At 46.7% G+C, this 25,224-nt stretch overlaps 1 pseudogene; it reads right to left on the reverse strand.

The window, feature by feature from the left end:
- Window positions 1-556: 556 nt before the first annotated feature.
- LOC105069031 (serine/threonine-protein kinase PLK1 pseudogene) lies at window positions 557-9,085 on the reverse strand (annotated as a pseudogene).
- Between the last annotated feature and the right edge of the window lie 16,139 nt (window positions 9,086-25,224).

Below are 25,224 nucleotides of genomic sequence, written 5' to 3' on the forward strand. Positions count from 1 at the left end.
AATCAGGTAGGGAGGTACGGTGGCTGGACCTTCACATGAGTACCCACTTTTAACAGGGGTTCACGCTTACAGTTTTGGAAATACTCGGAGAGTTTTCTTCATCAAGAAGCTGGGAGGAGAACTAACAGTGATGTAGTGAGGTGGAAAGCCCCATGAAAAGACCAGCAGGACCCACAGACAGGGCCACTACGTTCCCACCAGCGCCATACAGTTCCCTGGCCAGGCAGCATTATCTCACTTTTTACTTCCGTAAAACAGCTTGCTTCTAGTAAACTGGAACTTACCCCTAAGGTTCTATTGGTTCCCTAAGCTCACTCCTGATTGGTCCATTTGTAACACCTCATTTGCATAAAGCCCATTCCTGATTGACCCACTTTGTTACACCTTATTTGCATATGATGTTGCAAAGTCTAGACTGGCAGCCTATAAAAGCCTGTAAACCTACAAATGGGGTCCAGAGCTTGGAGTGTTAACTCCTCTGGGCCCGCTGGAGTAATAAGCCTGAGCTCTCCAGCCCTCTGAGTGCTGCTTGGTCTCTCACCCGGATCCAGGTTGCTGTCACAGCTGAGCTGTAACACTGAGCTGTAGCACACTTTGTTGCAACAGTAGAACTCTGACCATCACACTCTATGTACCACAGACAGTCAACAATGCACTGGAAGATGAAGTGAGTTCAGTCGTTGAAGACCACCCCCATGCTTTGTCACACAGCTGATTCCTGAAGCCACAATTGTCCAAAGTTCCCCCACTTTCTGACTCAGAAGATGAGGATGCCACCTGGATCCTCAGCCTCCTCCTGCCTCACTAGCCCCAGCCTCAGAGGGCCTGGAGGCAGTCACACTGTGCAGACGCTGCAGCATGTCCCCAGCTGGCAGTTGACCACTTCTCTGGTCTCCTGGACCACGGACTCCTCTTCTTCCCAGGGAGTCTAGGGCACAGGGTTCTCTGGGCCTTTACTGAGGACTCCAAGAGGCTTCCTGTTGCTGGGGTGCAGGCTGCTGGGAGGGACTGAACACTTCGGTGGAATGCTGAGGCACGTCATGGGAGATGGGCTGGAATGTAACCAAAAGTAAAGAACTCATCCTGAGCTGCTCATGAGTGGGCAGTGGGCAGTGGGATCTGTCTGCAGCATCTTCTGGAAGAGGGAGGCAGCCATGGGGTTGATGCGCTTGGAAATACTGCATTAATTCTTCTTGATCCAGAGCTAGGTCTCATTCAGGCAAGAGGTCTCAAAAGGTGACCTGCCCACTAACAAGGTATACATGACACACCCAATGGGCCACACGTTCCCCTGGAAACGTGCGCTTTCTTGCTCAGCACCTTGGGAGCTGAGTAATTAGACAGGGTCTTCTGCTCCCCATCATATTCACCTTTGGTTGCCAGTCCAAAGCCCCTACTTTCACCTCCACATGCTCATTCAGGATGAGTTTGCCCAGCTTGAGGTCCTGCTGAATAACCTGGTGTTCTGGTGTTGGAACTAGCATTTAAGGACCATCTGCCACATGTAACAACGGGCCTCGGGCTGGGGCAGTGCTCTCCTCTTGCCAATGCAGTTCCAGGAGACATCTCTGGCCACAGGGCTCCCACACAGCCAACATGACGGCCGTGGAAGCCTATGGCGTGCTGGTGGGCGGGCAGCAGTGAATAGACATCTCCGAGGACATCTCCTTCTGGTGCGGCCTGAGCAGCCTCCACTTAAGCAGGATGTTGCTGCAAACATCTCCTTGGTGTCCTCGCTGGTCAGAGATCTCAAAGCACGTGGCAAAGCCACCCTTCTCCCAGAAAGTGGCCCCGCAGACGGTGCCGCTGGTTGCACAGGTCCACTAGGACCTCGGAGATATCTTTTGCTGGCTGGATGGCTGTTGGAGCCTTGCAACCACCCGGAACGCGGGCTTTCCCTGGGTGGGCTGGCACCCGCGTGAACTTCTCTGCAGCGTTACCAGGCCTGTGTTCCTGGAGCTGCTGCACAGACCTAGCAGGGTCTGGGAAGAGGTCTGGCACTGCCCCGCTTCTCCCTGAAGCACACGCAGTGCTGGGAACATTACAAAAGCCTTTCTCTGTCGCTCTCTCTCTTTTTTCCCCCAAAGCTGGGGAGGAAGAAGGGGTGCAGGGAGTGGCTCAGGTCCTCCAGGTACCCCAGGCATCCCTCCCATGCCCCACACCCGCGGCATCCAGCCCCAGGGCTGGAGTTATTTCCTGGGGGAGAAGGGAAGTGGAGGCAGGCACTGGTAGGGAAGCTGGCTTTAGCAGATTACCTCTGACTGGTAAAAAATGACCGTCTCCCAGCCCCCGTGAGCGAGGCCACCAGCCTGTTGTGTGCCCAGTGGTTCCCAGGCTGCTGGGTGGCTGTTTTTCTTCTAAATCCTTGGCTAGCTCGGCATCTCAACCAAGGGCTGTGGTTTGGGGAATGTTTTGACTTGAAACATTCAGGCCCCTGGTGGTATTTGGAGCTGTGAGACCCTTCTGTGCTGAAAGGAAGAATGAATGGTCTATTTAGGAACTGCTAACAATCCCCACTGTAAAGCACACGCAACAGCTCAGCTGCCGACATGCTGGCGTCCTGAGGGCGGTCCCGGGGGGGCTGGCTGTGTGGCAGCCACGGCCCTGCTCTGGGAGTTCCACCTGGAAGTGCCCCTACTAGCGGTGGCAATGCTTCCAGAAAGTTGTGCCTCTGCCCTGGCTTTTTCTGGGCTTCTCCTCAACTCCTCCCCAGCACGCTTCCTCCTGGGGCCTGCGGTGTCTTGGGCGGTGGGTGAGACCACTTTCCCTAAACTGGATGAACTCTGCTCCGGACGAAGTGGGGAAAGGTGGCTGTTTGGGAATGGCTGAAGCAGCTTCTCTTGGGTTTGAGTTCTGAGGTTTTCCCTGTCATAGGCAGAGACAGAGTTCACCTGAAGCTGCCTTTTGTGTCAAGGACAAAATGGCACCCCCTAGAGTCTTGGATGTACTCCAAGGTGTTTCTGTCACCAGAGAGATGCTTCATTCCACTGCATCCTAGAATCAGAAGACGAAGTGAGAATCACAGGCTTCTAAATACTCAACCTGTTGTCGAGTCCAAACTTGTTCTGCTCGCCGCAGGACAGGCCAGTAAATCGGGAGACAAAGTGTTGGGGCAAGAAATAGCGAAAGCTGGCTGACCGAGAGGAGGACAGACTAATGTCTTGGAAAACTGTCCCGCTCCCATGAGTATACAGGCTGCTTTTATACAAAAAAAAAAAAAAAGAAACAACCAAAAAAAAAAAAAACCAGGGGAGGGGTTGCATTTTGTTGTTGCAAACTTGTTGCTGCAGGAATGCTCTGTTCTTGCAGCCGTCCATGTGGGCAGGCCATGGTGTCCCTGTAAACCTCCAACAAAACAAAGGTTATTCTCTGTTTTGCAACTTGCCAGCTCTGCGTAAGTGCAGAAGTGCTGACATCCTTAAAGGTCAGCGCCCTGAGAACAGGCTCTCCTGTCTATTTCAGGCTAAAGGCAACATTGTTTCCCAAAAGGTGCAGAGCTGGCAAGACTGAGTCTAGAAGGCAGGGCACAGTGGTCAAAACTTAAGGAACAGATCCAGTCTGGAGTCAGATCTGTTCTCCTCTATTATAAACCTAATAAAAACTGACCAGTTTACTAAAATACCAAAGCTTCTTTCAAAGATTAACCAAATTATGAATGGTATTCATCTAAGTTATCAGAATGAAGTCCTTTATGGGTACAAGTAATCCCAGTCAAAATCCTGATTGTCTCTTGGGTAGAAATTCACAAACTGGTTTTCAAGTTTATATAGAAACACTAAGTATCTAGAAGCAAAAACAATTTTGAAAAAGAAGACAAAGTTGGAAAACTAACACTACCTGACTTGAAGACTTGCTATAAAGCTATAAAGGCTATACAGACAATAAGGATTCGGACACACACATAGTATAAACACACAAGTACAGACAGATAGAGGAACGGAACAGAATAAGAGTCCAGATGCAGGCCCACATGTGTGTGGTCAACTGATTTTAGACAAAGGTGTCAAGGTAATTTAATGGGGGAAAAGATTGCCTTTTTATTTATTTATTTACTTTTAAGGGGAAGGCAGTTAGGTTTATTTTATTTATGTATTTAATGGAGGTGCCGGGGGTCGAACCCAGGACCTCGTGCATGCTAAATGCACACTCTACCACTGAGCTATACCCTCCCCTCACTCAAGATTGCCTTTTTAATATGTTGTGTTGGTAGGTATATGATTGGCCATTCATATACATAAAATGAACCTTGACCCTTACTTCAAACCACACACAAAAATTAACTCAAAATGGATCATAGCAGTAAATGCAGAAACTAAAATTATAATAATAAAATCATAATACTATAATAATAAATAAATGATATAATATAATGATATCATGTAATATAATGTATAATGTAACAATAAATACATGGATATAATTTTTATAAATTATAAAGATGAGTTTATTATGTTATATTTTATTATATATGATACATTATAATCTATTATACATAATACATGTATAATATACATTATATACTATGTAATTATACATAATACATATATATAACATGTACAATGTAATAAATATATGGATATAATTTTATAAATTATAAAAATGAATTTATTATATATTTTATTACATATACTAGATATTATAATATATTATACATAATATAATATGTATAATATACATTATATGCTATGTAATTATGTATATAATATAATATAATATAATGTGTAATGTAATAAATATATGAATATAATTTTTATAAATTATAATATGAATTTATTATATATTTTATTACATATACTATACATTATAATCTATTGTTATACATAATATAATATGTATAATATACATTATATGCTATGTAATTATGTATAATATATATTATATACTGATAATGTGTAATATAATAACAAAAATTATACAATAAAAATTGCTAAAAGGGATGACTACTGATACGTGTAGCAGTATAGATGAATCTTGAAAATATTACACTAAGGGAAAGAAGTCAATCACGAATGACTACATATCAAAGGACAGTTTATATGCCATAACGGAAAAGTCAAAATCATAGAGACAGAAAAGAGATCAGTGATTACAAAGGGTTTGCATGGGTAGGAAATTACAAAGGGACATGAGAGCACTTTTTGGGGTGAAGGAGAAGTTCTGTATTTTGATTACAGTGGTGGATATACAACTACACGTTTGTCAGAACTCCCTGGACATGTATTGAACACTTAAAAGGGTGAATTTTATGGTTTATAACCATACCTCAGTACATTTAATTAAAAAAAACCCCAAACCAGCTTTGATAATAAAAACTCATTAATTTTGATTCCCTTGTTCATATTTAGTAACAGTTTATACCCAAGAGCCAGACTTTATACTTGCTGTATCTAACAATGGTTGTTCTGGGCCTCTAGCGTCCTACCGAAGGGAAGAGGTGGGAACTCAAATCAGTAGAGTGCTACCATGTGCCGGCAGGCATCATGCTAGGCACTTTGCACTTGATTTTCTTTGGTCCTTGCTGTGGGCTGAATCGTGCCCCCCAGATTGGTATGCTGAAGCGCTAACCCCAGTACCTCAGGATGTGACTCTGTTTGGACACAGGGGCTTTAACGGGGTGACTGAGTAAAAATCAGGCCGTTAGGGTGAATGGTATCCTCACAAGAAGAGGAGACTTGGACACACAGGGAGACACCAGGGCTGAGTGGGCACAGAGGGACGGCCATATGAAGGGGTAGCAAGGTGTAGCCATCTGCAAGGCGAGGCTCGGGGACACCAAACCCGCTGACACTGTGATCTCCGACGTCTCACCTCCAGAACTGTAAAAAGGTTCCCTTCTGTTGTTTAAGCCGCGCAGTCTGTGTGCTTCGTCCTGGCAGCCCCAGAGGACTAACCCAGCCCTCCCAGCAGTCCAAGGTGAGGAAGGCAGGAGAGAAAACCCAGAGTTCTGCGGGCGCTGGCAGCTTGCCCAGCCCCGGTGGCTGGTAGGGGCAACCTGGGGAGAAACACAGGCCTGACACCCACATCCCACAGCCCCGCTTCCCCTCATCGCACCACCACCTAGACTGTAATTCGTAGGAAATCAGAACTGGCTTCTTCTCAACCTTGAACAATCTGTACTGCTTTTTCTCAGTAAATGTTGAATTGATTTGAATAACTAGAGCCACAGAACTTCAGGGCGCAGGAGGGATCCAGCTCAAATACCCAGGACAAAGTAGTATCACTGATTTTCACAAACAGTGACTGTGATCATAGTCACTGACACCTTGGCCCACCCATCGTGCCCTGAGTTTCTGTGAGGCTGGTCACAGGCCCAGGGGTGCCAAGCGGGCGGCTCCCAGCCTTGTCTCAGGCAAGTCTTACAGGGCCTGCGCAGGGGATGCTTTCTTAGCCTGGACATTCATTCATTCCACAAATAGTCACGGAGCACCTACAGTAAAATCAAAACTCAAATTTAAAAATTTTGTCTTTGGAACAGATTTATCACCAGATCCTAGATCATGTTGACCTTTGACCCATTAGAACACATGATTAAGGGAGTTTTGCTATTGTTCATTTGTTTTGTTTTTTAAACCAGTTTCTTGTTTGTTTTTTTTTGTTTGTTTTCATTCTGGACATCAAAGCAAAGTGGAGAAAGAACCCGGAATTAGGGGCTTGTAGTTCAGAAACGGAGACGGATCCCTTTACGCTCCGGGCAGCTCAGGGGCAGGGACTGACCTCCGGCTACGACTGAATCCCGAGGGCTCAGCACACAGTGATCTTTGGGTAAATGTTTGCTGAACCGACCTACAGTTTGAACGACTCAGCTGCTCAGGGTGGGGCGCAGCCACTCCCAGGGAAGTGACTAGATGCACGTTTTAAATCTGACCTCAGGAAAAGGCAAGCCAGTTGGGCTGGCCTGAGAGAAGTCATCTGCTCGGCCAAGCAAGAGAACCACTGACTCAAACCGGACAGTGAAGCAGGGGAGACGGTTTTGTGGATAATCAAGTAGGGTTTCGGGTTTGAGAGGCCAGTGCTTGTCCGCATAGAGTCATTCCGTGGGCAGCTTGGAGCTCAGGGGAGGCGCCGTCAGACCACGGACCACCTGGTGGGGCCGGGGCCTCAACCTGCTCCTCCGTTGCCTCATCGCCTCCTCACCAGTCCACGGGCGTGCTGGTGTTAGTTTTAACTATTTCTTGACTCTTTTCCTTGCTGCCTGCCTATCATGCACAACTCCAGGCCCCCATCACCTCTTCCTTAGATCACTGCCTTCAGACAGCTCCCCCTTTCCCATCTCTGCCCCTTTAACTCCCCCATCACATCGTCACTGGAGTCGCTTATCCAAGATGAAATTCCCAGGATCTCCCTTTCCTGCTTAAAGCCTGCTGCGTGCCTGTCTCTCTCTCACTCTTCACCACTGAGCACAAGCACCCTCTCTTCCAGAGCGTGGTCCCCGACGCCCCCAGGATCAGCTGGGTGCCCCCTGTGCACTGGGAACTCATAGTGCATCCTGCCTGCCCACACTGCCCTGTCATTTCCTAGTGGTACGTCTTCCTCCCGCAGAGCCCGGCGGCTCCTCCGGGCTGCAGCCTGACCTGGCGTCTCTACCCTCAGCACCTATCCCGGTGCCTGGGACACACAGGTGTCCCACTCATCTTGGGAAGGAGGGAGGGAGGAAGAAAAAAACTAAAAGAGGGCCAAACCCTAATCTTGAAGGCGCCGCGTGTGGAGGAGGATGAGTCAGGGTCCCTGCGTCCTGCCTGAGGGGCTGGGCTTGCTGCAGGGGCAGGAGACCTGGGAGCCGCCTCCTGCCTCGGCCGCCGCCTCGCTGTTCGGTCTTTGCCACCTAACCTCTGTGGGTCTCAGTTTTCTCATCTAAACAAAAGGGTAGGACCAGAGGAACTCGACGGTCTCTTCAGCTCTGAATCCAAGGGGACCACAGGTCTCCCGGCCACGGGAGCCGCAGCCCCACCTGGGCACCCAGGGCCTCCCGCGTCTGCCCTGCCCTCGGCCGCCTGGCTGGTCCCCCGACCGCCCTCTCCCCAAGCTGGAGGGGGCCCCCGGCAGCCTCATTCGACGGCAGTGGCAGCCACAGCCCTGCCCAGGGACCTCACTGAACGGCTTTCACTGGGGATTAAACTCACTTGGCTTCTCTTCAGAGTTTAACCGAGGCTGACTTTCTCATAAAGTGCTCAAACCCAGATGGCCATGGCGTTGCATCTGCTTTATTGTCTCCTTTAAAAGCTCATTAAATTCCTCTTTCCACCCACTGCTGGAAAGCAGTCTGCCAGGCTTGGGGAAGCACAGTGCCTTCCCCCACCACCCCCAGCGGGGCAGCGGCCTCCGTGAGTGAGGCTGCGTTGCCGGGCGCAGGCTGGGCGCCACGCTGTCTTTGGGCCCCGCGCACGGGTGGAGGGAGGAGACGAGAGACACGGGCTCTCTCCTCACATTCCTCACAGTCTACTATGAAGAAAGACCTGTTGAGGAGGACGGAGATAGCGGACAGGAGTGCATGTCCCACTGGTGAATGAATTTGATTTTTTATCTCCCAAAAGCTCTGCAAAGGTAGTGGCCTGGTCTTACTCACCGCTGGGCTCCCTGCACCTAACACGGCGACTGTCAGTGGACAGTGACGCAGTGGACATTCAAGAAACACCCGCTGGTTGCATGAATGACTGTCATGTTCCCCTTCCCCTGGGGAATGCCACATCCCCAGGTCCTAACAGAGCACTCGGTTCAGTAAATTCTTGCTAAAAGAAGAATAAATGAATGAGGGCGTCAGAGCCGGGCTTTAAAGGATGAATAAGAGTTAACCCAAAAAAGAGACATAAAAGGAAAGGCGCAGGAGATTCCAAGGGCAGAGAGGATGACATTTACAAAGGTAAATGCAAACACGGAGTTTTCGGGGAACAGCAATGGGTCGGAAGTGGCCCCACATTTTATCTGAAAATAAGTTTAACTAAAATGTTTCAGGAAAGTAGCAGAAGACCACCTAGGTCTTCTTATCTTTTTTTTTTTTTAATGTTGAACATTTGGGGAACAGTCTGATAAACTGCCCACACGACACAGAGGAGCGTTACGCGGCCATTTCCATGATGAAGATGGCCATCGTCGGTGTGCTTCTGAATAAAACATAAAGCGGGAGGCAGAATTCAGGAAGGCCTGCACATCAGGACTGCCGCGCGGCCAGACCAGCGGATGCGTTTGGCTGCTGAACGTTGTAACTTTTCACAGTGTTTGTATATTTCAATTTATGTCTTGTCATTTTTAAATAGACAAAGTGGGGCGGGAGGCAATCAACAGCAAAGGCCCGCGGCCTCCCCCTAGTTCTGGGTCCCAGGGAAGACGTTCCAGGAGAGGAAAGGGATTCCATTTTACATTCCTTTCCCCTCTACCACCGCTCATCAGCTTTAGATCATTAAAAAGTCACAGGCCCCTTGTGTTTCCACTACACTGATCACAACTTTTTTGTTTGCAAGTTGACAGAAACCTAATTCGAACCAAGTCAAGCAAAAGCTGGTTTGTTCTTTTTATATTTCTATGCGTGAGTGCATTTATGTATCTATCTTTTATCTGCTGTCTCTCTGTCTAATCTTGGGTTTATTTCCTTCTAGACTAACCTCATTTTCTACTATAAATAGCTTCCTCTTTGCAGCCAGGGAGCATGCTTCCATGGCCCCAGAAGCTCTGGGACAAACCATATAAAAATGTCAGGAAAATGCTTGGGTGGGTTCTGCTAGGATGACATCCCCACTCTAGACCAATCCCTGGGACTACGGCCCAGCCCAGGTCAAGGGTCCTCCCATGATGGACAGCACCACAGGTGACAGATTCAGGAGATGGAGCGTCCTCCCAAAGGAAGAGATGCGGGGGAGCATCAAACCACACATCCCTCCCCATCAGCCTTGCAGGCAGCCGGGCGCCACGTGTGGACACGCTGTTGTCATATCCTCACTCAGCACAGGAATAGGTAAACACTGAATATGCCTTTTTCATGTCTTATCTCTGCTCTGGGCCTCAGTTTCTTCACCTGTAACGTGTGTATGTTGTGCTAAATTCACCTTTAATCGTCCCTTCCAAATATGACATCCTACCGTTTCTGAGATGTTCACCCTTGAAGTCTTGCTTACATCCTGGATAGTGGAAATGCCCGTTTCCTTGGCTGGTTAATTCCTGAGGTAGGTTTGGATATTTTAACTTTGTTGTTGTCAGTCATTTTCAAAACACTTACCCTATTGTTCAGCACCGAAATCTAGGCTTTTTCCCAAAGAGCGTTTTTCGCTCTCATTCAGAACCTCCATTATTTGGATCATCATCTTTGAGAAAGTGGAGTATCTGGGGGTGAAGTGCTTTAGATCCATCCCAGTTTTTAATTCTCTGGCCTAAATCTTTTCTTATTTCTAACTGATCCTGGAAGCTACAGGCATGGAAGTCATTGCTCCTGAGGTTACCTGGGGTCCCCCTGACCTTGGCAGAGAACAGAATTCCAGCTGGGGGGTCTGTGAGCCTGGAGCTGTTGCTATTCTGTTATTTATCGAGTATCCGTGATGTGCTCATGAAATGCAGGAAAATGGAAATCACTTCTGTGTCAGCCCCTCATGGCGATGCGGGACTCTGTGCCTCTTCCAAGCATGTCCGTCTGCCCCAGCCCCACCCCCAGCAAACCTGGGCCAGAGCAGGGCAGGTGCAGAAAAGAGGGCACAAAGGAGGACAATGACTAGTCAACTGCTAGTTGGGAAAACCTGAATTTAAAATGCAAGACTTCCTGCTTTCGGTCTCGTTCTCCTTCAGCTTGATCATCTTCTGTCTCCTCTTCACCTCCAGCCGCATTCGGAGTCTCTTTCTCCAAGACTTAAAGCCAAGCCCCACCCTCCCTCACCCCCAGCTCCTAAGACCTGCTTAGTGGCACCGTGACCCCGGCCACCGGCCGCGCTGGACCATTTCAGTCTTGCCTCCCGCGGGCACCCTGGAGGCGGCACCGTCACTTCCAGGCATCCGTGTGGTTGTGGAGAAAGCCCTTTCCTTAACCCAAGCTCAGTCATCCCTCAGGGGCCCCCTAACAGCCAAGCCTTTGTTTGATTGTGGAGGCTGCCTCCCCTCACATGTGTCTGGGCTCTGTCTGAGGCTCCCTGCCTGCAGCCCACTCCCCTGCACACAGTGGAAGACCTGTCTTTCTTTCACAAACCTGAGGATGTGACAGTGGATGCCGGGGCCGCCTGGCAGTCCCTGGGGCTGGCTGGTGTGACTGGCAAGGTCAGCAGCCGGGTCGATGCCGGGTCACAGGGGCTGCCACCTGCTTCGTGTTTCCCAGATCACTGGCCCAGGGAAGGTGTGGCCTGACTTCTCCCTGAATGCCCCCTCACATCTAGCAGAACCCAGTTCCTCTGAGGCCATGGCTTTCTTCTGAGTGACCAAGGCCTGATACAGAAAAGACAGAATCTCTCCAACTAGAGAAGACCCCCTGTCTGTCCACCCAGTCATTTTTCCAGAGTCCGTTACAAACCATTGCCATCCATTCATTTCTTCATTTATTTTTTCATTCATAAAAATACTGATTAGAATCTTGCTGTATTTCTGGCAAATAATGAAGCTGACATGCTTTTCCAGAACCTTCATTTTCCGCATGCTTCACAGCCCATCATAAATGCTTCCTCATCCGGGAAGTGTCTCCTAGAAAGTCTATTTAATTCAGTTTCATAGGACATAGAACCCTCAGGCGTTTGCTGCTCACGCTGTCTCCTCCACTCAGGCCTTCCCTTGGTTACTTGTACTGCAGCCAGCTCCGTTAACACTAGACTAGATTTGAACTTGAACTGAAACACCCAGAAGCAGAGTTTCTTATTCCTCAATCCCTGTGCAGACCCCTCAACCCATTGACCTTTCTGAGCCCATCCCTTCCCCACAGGACATCTCTACCCTGGATCACAGAGTCCTTTACGAGAAACCCAGCCTCTGTCCTGCTGACTCCGGCCTTCGGAACATGATAACCAGATTCATTCATTCATTCATTCACCATGATCGCACCTTGCACAAACTCAGAAGCATGCATTAACTTTCTAAGGTTCATAAGATTTTTTTTAGTCATTCATCAAGTATCTGTTGAGCACCTACTGTGTACCAATTACTCTGCAAGACCTGAGGGTATAATAGTGAGCAAATTATAATTGCCGTCTAGAAGGGAAGACACAAATAGGCAAGGAAAACAGTGAAGTGTGGCCAGCACTGTGCCAGGAGCACCTAGGCTGGCCTGGGAGGGGTCTGTCACGGAAGGCAGAGCTGAGACAGGTAAGCTGAATCAAACCTCCCCTGCCTGCGTTCAAGGCCTGGGTCCTTCTGTCCTGCAAGCTGTCCCGCTAAGAGTGTTTGCTCTGAGGGCGCCACCCCTCCGCCCACTCAAACACTCTGGCCCACCTGCCTTCCTCCTCTGTTCCGCATGGTTTCTCCGGGTGAGGAACTTCAAAAGCTTCAACTGAATGGTCCATTTCAGCAGGGCAGCACCACCTTTTGAGTCTTTGAGCCAAGTGCAGCTCCGTGGTCTGCGGAGGATTGGCCTACGTGACATATTTTAAGCGCCTGAGCTAAGTACTGAGACAAGGACTGCCAGCGTTACAGCTGGCGATGGTTGTCCAGCTGACGATGACATTTCCCCACCAATCAGAGGGCCGGCAGAAGTGGCCTGGGGGTGGGCCGCTCCCGAGTCAGGGCCTCAGTAATGCTGCTCGTGGGCTCTCCTCCGCGCCCTCGCCCCTCCCCTCCCAGCTGACACCCAGACGTGGCTGTGGCCCCGCTGTGATCACGACCGGTCCCCTAAGCCAGGGGACTGTCGGCTCTTTAGTGGAGTAGCCTGGATTCACCCCAACATGTCAGCTTCCTAGCTCCCAGCGCACACATGGAAAGCCTAGGCAGCCTGTGCCTGCAGCCCTGCAGGCCCACAGCCACCAGGCTGCACCTGGTGAGACGGCGCGCTGGCGCCCCTGCCACAGCCCTCACCCTCCTGCTTTCTGCCCTTTCACTCCCTCCCATGAACCGCCTGATTCTTGCAGGCAGTTGTGTTTTCAGAAGCATTTGAGCCTCAGCGCAGAATATGATTCAGGGAGTCCCGTTGCTGATGGTCACCTGCTTGGTTCCTCTCTCAGGAGTTTGTCCTGTTGTAAAACCTAAACCAGTTTTCTCTACCCTGGTTTAGGACCTGGATCAGACCCATGACTCCCCCACAACAAATATTCTAAGATACCCCCTTTACTTTCCTGGAATTCAATTGATATTATTCACTTATGCATGATTCTAAAACTCAGTAAAATGCCCCAATGGAACAGAAAGGAGAAATAGAGCCAAAGCCGCTTAGGGTAACAGCATATGTGCTTCAACACGTAAAGATCTGGCGCGACTGCATCAGGAGCCAGCACCCAGCGGTCAGATCCTCCGGTGCAGAAATCGGACCGCGGCAGGTGCAGACCGGTACAAGCCTGTGTGTTTGCTAGCAAATGACGCGGGGGGCACTGCCGTCTGGGATCTGATTTTTTTCCCAAAAGGTGAACAACTCTTGGTAAAGCTCCAAAAGAAACAAAACTCTCTTTTTTCTTGATTTCCCACCATCCTGGAAAAATCAAGTTTTCCTGGAAAACTTCATGCATTTGAAAACATGAAACAAATACTTTCGGTCGATGAGTAGAATGCAGTTTAGTTTTAGGCTCAGACCATTCCAAACACGTTCCCTGCCCGAGAAGGCCTGGTAGGGCCCCCAGCAGTCATGCAGGGCAGGGGTGGTTCTTGGTTGGGGACACGTGCCAGAGCGTTTCAACCTGTCTGGCATCTTGGTTTTTCCCCCCATGAAACGCTGAGGTCATCCCAGCCCTGATTAAGACAACCAGATACACCCACGCATTTCCAAAGGCCCCTCCCTTCCAGCAGGTGCCTCCCCTCAAAACTAGAAGATGCCCCGAGACGTGACGGTGATGTTGAAGCATCTTCTGGATGTGACTCTAAGGTTTTCATCTGCTGAGGATGAGGCGGCACCTCATCTTGGTTCTCTGTGATGCCCTGGACTCAGGCTTGTGTTCTGCAAAGGCGTGGGCGGGGGTCAGACAGGGTTGTGCTGGGCGCTGCTTTGACTCCGGCGACGAGGAGGCGGTGGGCCACCTTCTCCCCAGTCCCCTGGAGACTCGGCAAGGCAAGCTCTCCCGCTTGGCTTCTGTTTTTAAAAAGGAGGTAGGTATAAAGAGAGAGTCCCAAACTGAATGAAACTCAGTTCTCGCCTTCCTCTCATCGCCTGCCTATTTATAGCCTCTTGGAATGAGTCACCTTGAGACACTGATTCACTGCCTCAGAGAGTGCCGCCACCTGGAAGAGTTCCCCGGGCCGTTTCTCTAGGCTGCGTGTGACGCTGGGCAGCCAAGACGGGCACTGTTTCTCAAACAAACAGGATGCAACTGGGTTTCACCTGGGCCGGGGTGGGGCCCAGAGTCAAAACACCAGCCGGCTGCTCGTGGGCTCAGAAAAGCGGGGCGTGAATGCGTCTGCCCTCTAGACACTTCTGCAGGGCCCAGCCTCTTGGGTTCTCCTCACTGAAGAAAACCCCTGCTTTCTCCTCAGGCCTCGGGGTTGTCTAGGCTCTCACGTGGCCCCCTAAATGGCCTTCGGGCCCAGGTCTGCCAGGCGTCAGTGTGCAGTGGAGGGACAGTGACAGAAAGCGAGCAAGATGGCCTGCTTCTCAGGACCGTCCTTGGCCCTTAGGTCTGGCTCCCCTCTGAGAACATGCCTCACCTTTCTCGTTTCACGTGGCCTTCATGTCCTCATTTCCTCCCCTGTCCCAAGCCATTTTTAACTGTCGGACAGGGAAGGCTGTGCCCTGACAGCACAATTAAATGTTAATGCCCTGATGGAAGAGTCTGTGCGCAAATCAATGACAAATAGGGCGTGTGGAGCTGAGACGTGTTCAGTCTCTTTTTTTGCTCTTTGTCAGGAAAGCTGTGGAGCTCAGACTCCAGGCCCTGGGATGGGGATGGATCCTGGAAGGTGGGTCACACCCAGTCACCACCCTGCTCGGTTGGGTCAGCTCAAGGGGCTGATGTGGCCTTTCTCCCACCAGGAGGATGAGCAGGGACCCCTGGTGCAGACCCCCTCCCCCATCAGTCTTCCCCAGCACGAGCTGTTGCCTCTGTTCTGGCTCCCGTCCCGTGCCCACTTCCGTAGACATTTGTCATTAATTGCTAGTTTTGTCTGCACCTGGTTCTAGAATGTGAGGGAGCACGTTGAGGGCAGGAACTGTCCTGGTCATCTTTCCACACAGATCCCCACCCAGCGCCTGGAATCCGGTGTACAACTAATAAAAATTTTTGTGTGAAGAATTAGGAGAGCAGAAACCTGCCACTTCCTTATGACTTCCCTTTTCCAACTGCAAATCTGTCGAATAACAGCTAAAAGTTCAATCCAACTTCCTTACAAGGAATTTGAAGCCAAACACTTAATTTTGATTTCAATCACTGCCTCTCATTAACTGAAAAACCTGGATAAAGTCAATCTCTCAGAGCCTCGGTCTTCTTGTCTGTGTAATGGGGAATTATGGTATCTGTATCATTGCTTTGAAGATCGAAATGTTGCAGAAATCTGAATCCTGTCAAGAGACCAAGTGACACTCGGAGGGTTGGCGAACTCAGGTTTATTACGCCGGCGGGCCCGGAGGACTTAACACTCCAAGCTCTGGACCCCATCTGTAGGTTTACACAGGCTTCCATACGGTTTTAGGTTTTGATTAAGTTCATGCCATATGCAAATGATGAGGTGTTAGAAATGGGCCAATCGGGAATGAGGTTTTGGGAACCAATGGAATTTTAGGGGTAACTGTTGTTTTCCTAGAAGCAAGCCCTTTTACAGAAGTGCAAAAGCGGCAAGGCAACGGCCCTGCCTGGGAGGTCTTGCTGTACCCTTTGTGGATTTTGCCCCTTCAAAATTCAGTAACTAATACATTCTAAAGCAACTTATAAACTGGGCATGGCATACTTACATTATCTATTATTATTATTATTATAAATTAAAAACAAAACAAAACAAGCAGTTGAACCCGAATCATTTCTCATCACCTTGTCATCCACTGGGAACTGGTTTCCCACAGCCCTGCGTGCTGTTAATACTCCAGAGCACAGACATATATTTTTTAAATGGAGTAAATCCCTTGAATTTTCTTTTTCTTTTTTTTAGGTCGATACTTTCGGTGTCATTTCAATTTAGTATTTGGGCCAAGAAAGAAAATAAATTAAAAACAAACAAATGATTTGTTCTTCTATGCAGTGACCCTCTGGTTGATTGAGTTTGGGGTTTTTCATTCAATGTCGAAGGCTGGTGGTCCAATTAGAAACAGCGTACAAGACCAGGGAGACTCTTACGGAGAAGACATTCATTGCAGAACCAAACTCCACTACAGCAAACCCAGCACAGACCGTCCTGAGACACAGCCCTTCCGAGAGGGGAAACTGTCCTCCCGCATCCAGAACAGCTCTCTTCCTGGGTAGAAAGAAGGTTGCTTTTTCACATCTCATGCTGGTACCTGGTGAGAGTCATCTTGGCCCAGACGACACTTTCTTGTCATCTGCACATAATAAGTACTACAGATTTAGAGAAAAAAAGAATCACATCCCAAATTTCTTCCACCTTGTTTGTTTGCTTTCCTTCTTGGTCTTTACTCAAACTGTGACTCTTGGCCTGTTCAAAATAACGCCAGCTCTTGGTGCAGTGTTTTTAGTCCCTAATGAACTATATCTTTAATAATATGATGAGCTAAAGGTCCAATATTGAGTCTGCATGATGCAACTTTCTAATTGATGTTTTTTCTGTAAGAATATTTCAGATTCTGATTGAATCACTGACGTAACATTCTTGGACAGGCTGGTTCTCAGCAGCAACTGGGATTCCTCAGAGAAAGCATTATAATTGTTAGGCAATGAAGTCGCTCTCCTCCCAGGACAAGATGTGGCACGGCAGGTACAGAAGGACGGCAGCAGGACTCAGATGATGGTTTCCTGCACCGTGATTTACGGTGTAAAATTGAACGCCCATGTTCTGCATCTCTGAAATGCTCTGGTTGATGAAATTCTGCTCACAACTTTTTTTTTCCTTCCAATTTTATGAAAAATGTGATGCGTTAGCACAGGGGAGAAAATGCAGCCTCTCCATTTTGCTGAAACCTAGGAAGGTTTCATTCAGCAGCACCTGTTTGGGTGAACTTGGGGGAAAAAATCTCTCCAAAATAGAACAGTTCCCTGGTAAGCTGTTCAGAAATGAGCTCTCTGAAAAAGCTGCACAGATATTCTGCTGTTTCATCACTTGCTGATTTTTCCCCCATTGAATCTGGTGCCCTGTTTTTAAACTGTTTCAGCTTAAGATAACAAAGCATCCCTTTGAAAATGAGTCCATCATTTTAATTTGTTGATTAAAAATATTTTGTCTCATCATTAGCATAGATCCAAAAAGAATGCTACTATGAATACTTAGTCCTTAGTGTTCATTTTCCAGTCAGTTCTTGCAATCCTATAATTATTATTTCCCCATTTTTCAAGTGAGGAACTTCATTCTTAGAGTTTCACTCTTTAGCCCAAAGATACGCATTAACAACAGCTGTGGAGTTCCGTCTGATTCTACAGCCTGTGCCCTCCCTCCGTACATCATGCTGACTTCCTCGCAGCTAACAATACAGGAACATCAAATTCTGGAACAGAAAGGAACCTCAGAGATCCTCTACAGAAAACTCCACTTTATTCGAGGAACTGGGAACCCAGAGTGGTGAAATGATTTGCTCAGATTCACAGAGTTATTTTGGTGACAGGAGCCATCGTTTCTCAGCATCTCCTGACTTTTACTCCTGACTTTTTCCTGCACAGTGAGCATTCGGCATGAGATTTTTGGGGGGATTTCCCTTCTCAAATGAAACCTAGCTTTATTGTATTATGTAAAATAAAATAAAATTTAAAAACATCCTTCATCCTACAAGGATCTCTTTCCACACGTAACACTAAACGTGAGGGTTTTCCATTCCAAGCAATTCTCAAGTTCTCTGCGGAAACCAACCAGGTATCCTACGCTTTAATTCAATTCTGACACTATCTGGAGTGAATGCAGACCCCAGAGGTGAAGGGCTCAGTCTCACAAGTTTCCGCCCCCCGCAGCCACTGCAAATGCCAATCACAACTAGCAGGTCCCCAAATTACCTACACTTCTGTCTGACTTGCCTACAAATCACAGATTCCCGTGACCCCTTCCTCCTCAGGTTTGAAAATTTGTTATTAATAGCTCTCAGAACTCAGGCTAACACTTTACTTACTATTACCAATTTGTTATAAAGGAGATTATAAAGGATACAAATGAACATCCAGATGAAGAAATACTAGGGCCAGGCCTGGAAGGGTCCTGAGCACAGGAGCTTCTTCTGAGCCCATGGAGTTTGGGGTGTACCACCATCCTGGCACTGGGGTGCAGTCACCAACCCAGAAGCTCTCCAAACCCCATTGTTTAGAATTTTTATGGAGGTTTTATTACTTAGGCTCAGATGATTAAATCATTGGCAATTGGTGTTTGGCTTAATTCCCAGCTCCTCTCCCCTCCTTGGAGCTTAGGGGGCGGGACTGAGAGTTCCAAACCCCCAATACTGCTTGGTTCCTCTGGCCACCAGCCCCCATTCAGAACCTACCTAGGGGCTCACCTGGAGTCACCGTATTATCATAAATTCAGGTGTGTTTGTAAGGGGCTTTTGAATAACAAGAGATGCTCTTCTTACCCCATCCCTGTGCTGAAAAACAGATCCTTGTAGCTTATTTATTTTATACATATTAGTTTGTCCCTCTTAATCCCCTACCCCTATCTTGCCCTTCCCCACCTCCCTCTCCCCACTGGTAACCACTAGTTTGTTCTCTGTGAGTCTGTTTCTGTTTTGTACTATTCATTCATTGGTTTTATTTTCCAGAGTCCACATGTAAGTGATAACATACAGTATTTGTCTTTCTCTGTCTGACTTATTTCGCTAAGCATAGTACCCCCTAGGTCCATCCATGTTGTTGCAAATAGCAGAATTTCATTCTTTTTTTATGATTAACATCCCATTGTGCATGTGTGTCTATATATATAGTCACACGCACACATACACATACCACACTTTCTTTTCTTTTGAAGCACAGTTATAATGGGTCAATTTTCTGCTGTACAGCATAATGTCCCAGTCATGCATATACATATATATATATTCACTTTCATATTCTTTTTCATTAAAGGTTTTTACAAGATATTGAATATACTTCCCTGTGCTGTACAGAAGAAACTTGGTTTTTTTTTGAAATCTATTTTTATATATAGTGGCTAACATTTGCAAACCTCAAACTCCCAAATTTATCCCTTCTGACTCCCTTTCCCCTGGTAACCATAAGAGTGTTTACTGTGTCTGTGAGTCTGTTTCTGTTTTGTAGATGAGTTCATTAGTGCCTTTTTTTCCTTTTTCTTTTTCTTTTTAGATTCCATATATGAATGATATCATATGGTATTTTCTTTCTCTTTCTGGCCCACTTCACTTAGAATGATGACCTCCAGGTCCATCCATGTTGCTGCAAATGGCATTATTCTATTCTTTTTTATGGCTGAGTAGTATTCCATTGTACATATATACATCACAACTTCCTTATCCAGTCATCTGTCAGTGGACATTTAGGTTGCTTCCACGTCTAGGCTATTGTACATAGTGCTGCAAGGACACATTTTCTTTATCCATTCATCTATTAATGGACATTTAGTTTGCTTCCAAAAAGTTCCAGGGCTTTTAAATGCTCTTATGCCAAGAACCAGGATAGTATACTAAATATATATTTATTATATCACAATATCACACACCCCATCTACATAAAACTGTGAGTATGCTTAAGAAATATATGAAAAATGATCTCTAAAAGTTAATGGGATTATTTCCAGATGATGTGATTTCAGATCATTTCAATCCTCTTCCTTACACTTCTTTGTGTTTGAATTTATTACAAATAGATATATATGAAGAGAAGATGCAATAAAGACAGATAGTCAGTTAACAACCCAGTGTGTAGTCTTTCTAACGTTCACATGTTCATAGAACAATATACAAAGAGACATACATATACTTAAGGACTGTCAATATTTGCTTTGCAAAAATGCCCCCCTCCCCAAAACATTCTCTGAAGTTTGCTTTTATCACTTAAAAGCATACTGGGAAAATCCCTTCAAGTCAACTGGTAAAGCTCATTCTACTGAAAGACTGCATAATACTACAAGGTTGGGAATATACCATAATTTTACTCCCTCCTTTTGCAAGTTCTCGTTTTGTTCCCTGTTGTTTGTCACTACAAACAAGGCTGCAGTGAATATCCTTGTCCTAGTGACTTTATTTCTACAGGACAGACTCCCTGCAGTTGAACTGCCAAGTCAAAGAGTATACAGACTTAAAATGTGAAGAGATATTGGAATCCCAAATGTGACGTTTCACATTTCCACCAGCAATCAGCTCTCTTCTGTGAGTTCCCACTGGCAGTGTAATCACTTTTTTTAATGTTTGCCAACCTGATGTGTGAGAAGCCCTGTTGCTCTGTCATTTTAATATGCATTCCCTAGTTCATTACATCGGCCAATGCTTACATAATGCTTTACTCTGTACTGGGCTTGCTATGTGCTGAGCACTGTTGGGAGCATATTACATATAGTAGCTCCTAATCCTTACCACACTCCTATGGGACAGTTCCTAAGGGTGTCTCCATTTGTAAGATGGTATAACTGAGGCACAGGAAAGTTCAGTATCTTGGCCAAGGTCACACAGCACGAGGCAGCTGTGCAAGGCTCCTGGGACTACACAATGTTTCACGGTTTGTGATACTTGGAATTGCTTTTCTATAAACTCCTTTTTGTATCTTTTATCCATTTTTCTTGTGGATTGCCTTTTGCTTCTTAATTTGAGGAGCTTTGTGATATAGTAGGATATTAACTATAAATCCTTTATCTATAATCTGTCTTGCAAATACTTTCCCCTAAATTTATCATTTGTCTTTTGATTTTGTTTACTTATTTATTTTTTTTACCATGTGAAAGTTTTAAAATTTTGTGTGGTCAAATGTCAAAACAAGGCAATTTAGTAACGAGTTTGCCGCTCTTCCGTTCAAGGGAAACACAATTCATGGACTGGAGGAGTACCGTACCTTGCGGACAGGGGACCACTCATCCCGGGGGATTCTGGGCAGGAGCGAGTTCTACAGAGCGCTGGAAGAAGCAGCGAGGAAGCAGGGCGTGACTGGCTGGGAGGCCAGGGAGTTCCTCTAAGACCCGCAGATCCTGTTTTCTAGGGTAAGGGGAGACACTAAAGCTGGGCTGGAGGGTGGTGACTGGCATTATGCTAGGTTTCCTTGACAGGGAGGCATTACTGGTAAGTGGGGACTGACAGGTTTAGATCTGTGGTGTGAACCCCACCCCTGGGGCCGCCTCCATTTATTTAGTGGGTTCTTACATGGCATGAATTTCCTTTATCAGTGTCAGCCTTTTTTGTTTTTTTAACATACATATAGCTTCTGGTTTTCCTGTCTCAATTGAAATATTCTCCCCAACATGATGGTTATAACATACATCCTAAATTTCTTTTCAAACTTTAAAAAAGTTATTTTAGGATTTTCATCAATCAAAACTTTATTTGTGAATATGGTGTGAGATGGGGGTGCGACTTTCCTTTCGTCCAGATGGGTGGCTCGTGGCGCCAGCGCCATGCGTTACAGGGTACCCGCTGCCCCACCCACGCTGGATTACAGTATTATCTTCTTCATGAGCAGGTTATATTGCTACGTGCACTGGGATTTACTTCTGGGCTCTTCATGCTGTTCCAGGGATTTTATTAATGTTTTAAAAACTTCCTGTGCCACAGTGTGCTGCTTGTACTATAGTGCCATTTGTGAATGATTTATCTTCTGGTAGGAAAATCCTCGTTCACAACCCATTCCTTATTATTTTATGGCTATTTTTGGACATTTAAGCTTCCAAATGAATTTTAAGATTATGTGTCCAATTAAGTAAAAACTCTACTTAGATCCTAATTAGAATTCTATTAATTATACATGTTACTATTGAGGAAAATGACATTTTTATAATGCATTCTCCTTCCATACTAAATTTTTTCATTGTTTTTCTTGTCTTGCTTTATATCATTCGATAAAATATTATAGTTCACTTCATATGGCTCTTGTGGATTTCTTATGTACATTTATAGCCTTCAGATTTTTCTTATTAGTTTTAATGATTTTTTAAAATTCTGTTGGTATAAAATTGTATTACTAAAGAGTTTTTTTTCAATATTTATACAAACTATTTTAATTTATTGTCTTCCTGCACTAACTAAAACTTCAAAATAGTGATGAATTATAATGGTCATAAAAAGCATGTCGTTTCCGTCCCTGATTTTAATGAAAATACTGTTCTCATGTCACTGTTCATGATGTTTGCTGTTGATACCTGTTCACCTTTATCACATTTACATACTTGCCTTCTACTTAAATTTTTCTTAGAGGTCTTTTTTTTTTTTACTAAAAACATGCTTTAATATATTAATAGAATGAATTACATTGATAAATTTATTGACTTTGAATCATTCTCACATCCCTAGAGTAAGCCCTGACTAATTCACAAATATTATTCTTATGATAAATTGTTCTATTTGCTGCTTTTCCTTCAATATTTTTGTAATATTTTATAAGTAGGATTGGACTATAGGTTTCTTCTGTTTTAAACACTTTAAAGCTTTCTCACACAAGCTATTCTCCTCTTACTCACAATTCTATTTCTTATTTTAAAAGTTATTTGGATCTCGAATGGCATCCAGCAGCTGGACTTTGCTCCCATGGGTGTAAAATGGTGCCCCACGAAGGAGGCCCTTCCACTTTGGGTAACGCCGAGGAGGGACAGATCCTCGGACAAGAAACAGAGCCTAGGAAGCCTGGTCTTGGGCTGGGCTGAGGCTCAGAGCACCTTCTTCTCGCCTGGCCTCGAGCGCCTGGGCCTGGCCCGGAAGGCATCACGCAGAGGGCTGAGCAGGCCCGGCACTGGAGCCAGGCAGCAGGGCTCTCTGTGAGCCCCCAGGGCAGGCCCGCCTATGTGTTCTGAGAGTGGTCACGCCTAATTTCAGTTATGACATATTCTCTGCTGGGTCCTCCTTCCTATTTGATGTCCCCAGCCCTTTGGAAACTTCCTCTTAAGAGCAGCAGAGCTGAAGGGAAATTAAGGAGGCCGCTCTCTGGCTGCGGGGTGCAGCTAGCCCCGCCTCCAGGGGTCAGCTCCTAGGGCTGCAGAGAGCCTCCTTGCCAGGTCACCACCTTCCTGGGCTGCTCTCCTCTGGGGCCTGAATAAAGCAGGTTATAAAAACCCTGCCTAAGTGACACAGTGACGTTTGAACAGCAAAACTCTGCAGAGCCACTCCACCTGATGGGCAAGCCCCTCGTGGGCCTGCACTGAAGTTCTTCCTGGGCCCTGCCCTCTTCCTCCCTTCCTTTCAATCTTGAAGCCCAAATTCTCTCCCTGCTTCTGCTTCAAGAGAACCCAGACCACAAGGGCAAAGGGCACTGGGGCCGTGGTGTTTGGGCACAGCGAAGTGGGAGGGGAAGACCTGTGCCCAAGCACCTGGGGGTGGGGCTTGAGGAAGTAACTGACAAGGCCAAGTTCCTGTAATGAGGCAGCAGGGAACTGAAGGGCTTCTTAATTTGGGTATTAGTATAATTAAGATGCTGTTCACTGAACCTGAACTGAGTTTCCATATCCAATCACAAATTGATTTCTCATTAACATCGAAAAACCAAATTTTTTTTCCTTCTCGTTTCTTCTTTCTTTTCATGCATATCTTTTATCAGTGCCTCCCCTATTCCATTTCCACAGTACCACAGTGCAATGGAATAAATGTTTATGTCCCCCCGAAATTCCTGTGTTGAAATCCTAACCCCCAAGGGGATGGCATTAGGAGGTGGGGCGTTTGGGAAGTGATCAGGTCACGAGGGTGGAGCTCTCATGAAAAGGATTAGTGTCCTTATTAAACAGACCCCAGGCCCGTCATCGTGTGAGGACACCGCAGAAAGAGAGCCATCTATGAACGAGGAAGCAGCCCTTCTCTTCCCTTGATCCTGGATTTCACAGACTCCAAAACTGTGAGAAATAAATCCCCCTTGCTTGTAAGTCACCCAGTCTCTGGTAATCTGGTATAGTGCCCCCTGAATGGACCTAATGCTTTGGTTTTTCTGTGTGAAGTTCCTTAAATTCCAGCCATACATATGTGACCACAGGTGCAATATCCACAATGAATTGGGCAGTGGGCAGCTCAGGAAAGAACCTTGAGCTAGGAGTCCAACGCCCTTGATTCTGGATTTGGAGAAAGCTCCTTATCTGCTCTGGGCCCTACTTTCTTACCTGTCAGGTGAAGAAGGGGAAACGGTGATCTGAGAACCCTTCCAGCACACAGACCCTAAGCCTCTGATCCTTGTGACATAAGAGAACCGGTGATCTGTGGACCCTTCTGTTACAGCAAAGTGTGTTAGAGCTCAGTGATACAGCACCCTGGATCCTGGCGAGAGACCAAGCAGCACTCGGAGGGTTGGAGAACTCAGGTTTATTACGGAGGCAGGCCCAGAGGAGTTAACACTCCAAGCTCTAGACCCCGTCTGTAGGTTTACACAGGCTTTTGTAGGCTGCCAGTCTAGACTCTGCAACATTTTGCAACATCATATGCAAATAAAGTATAACAAATGGACCAATCAGGAGTGAGCTTTGGGAACCAACATAATCTTAGGGATAAGTTCCGTCCTCCTAGAAGCAAGTGGTTTTACAGAAGTAAAAAGCGAGATAATGCTGCCAAGCCAGGGAACCGGGTGGTGACAGTGAGAAAGTAGTGGCCCTGCCTGGGGGTCCTGCTCGTCTTTTCACGGGGCTTCCCACTTCATTTCCAGCACACAGACCCTATGCCTCTGATTCTTGTGACATGTCAAAGGGAAGCCTGCTGTGTGCATCCATTCTTCAGCTCCTCCCCACAGCCTTCTCCCTGGGCAAGGATTTCTCTCCAACCCTGAACTTATTCACGTACACTAGTAAGACCTCATGACTCCGGGTGACAAGCGTCCCCATCGCCTACACTATAATCCTCTAATCCATCTAGTTCTGTTTTAGGAGCACAAACAAAACTCTTCTGCTTTGCCCTGGAGGCTCCCCATTGCTCGTGCTTCCCTACTCCTCCTT

The sequence above is a fragment of the Camelus bactrianus genome, chromosome 21 (genome assembly GCF_048773025.1).
Source record: "Camelus bactrianus isolate YW-2024 breed Bactrian camel chromosome 21, ASM4877302v1, whole genome shotgun sequence".
Classification (NCBI taxonomy): Eukaryota; Metazoa; Chordata; class Mammalia; order Artiodactyla; family Camelidae; genus Camelus; species Camelus bactrianus.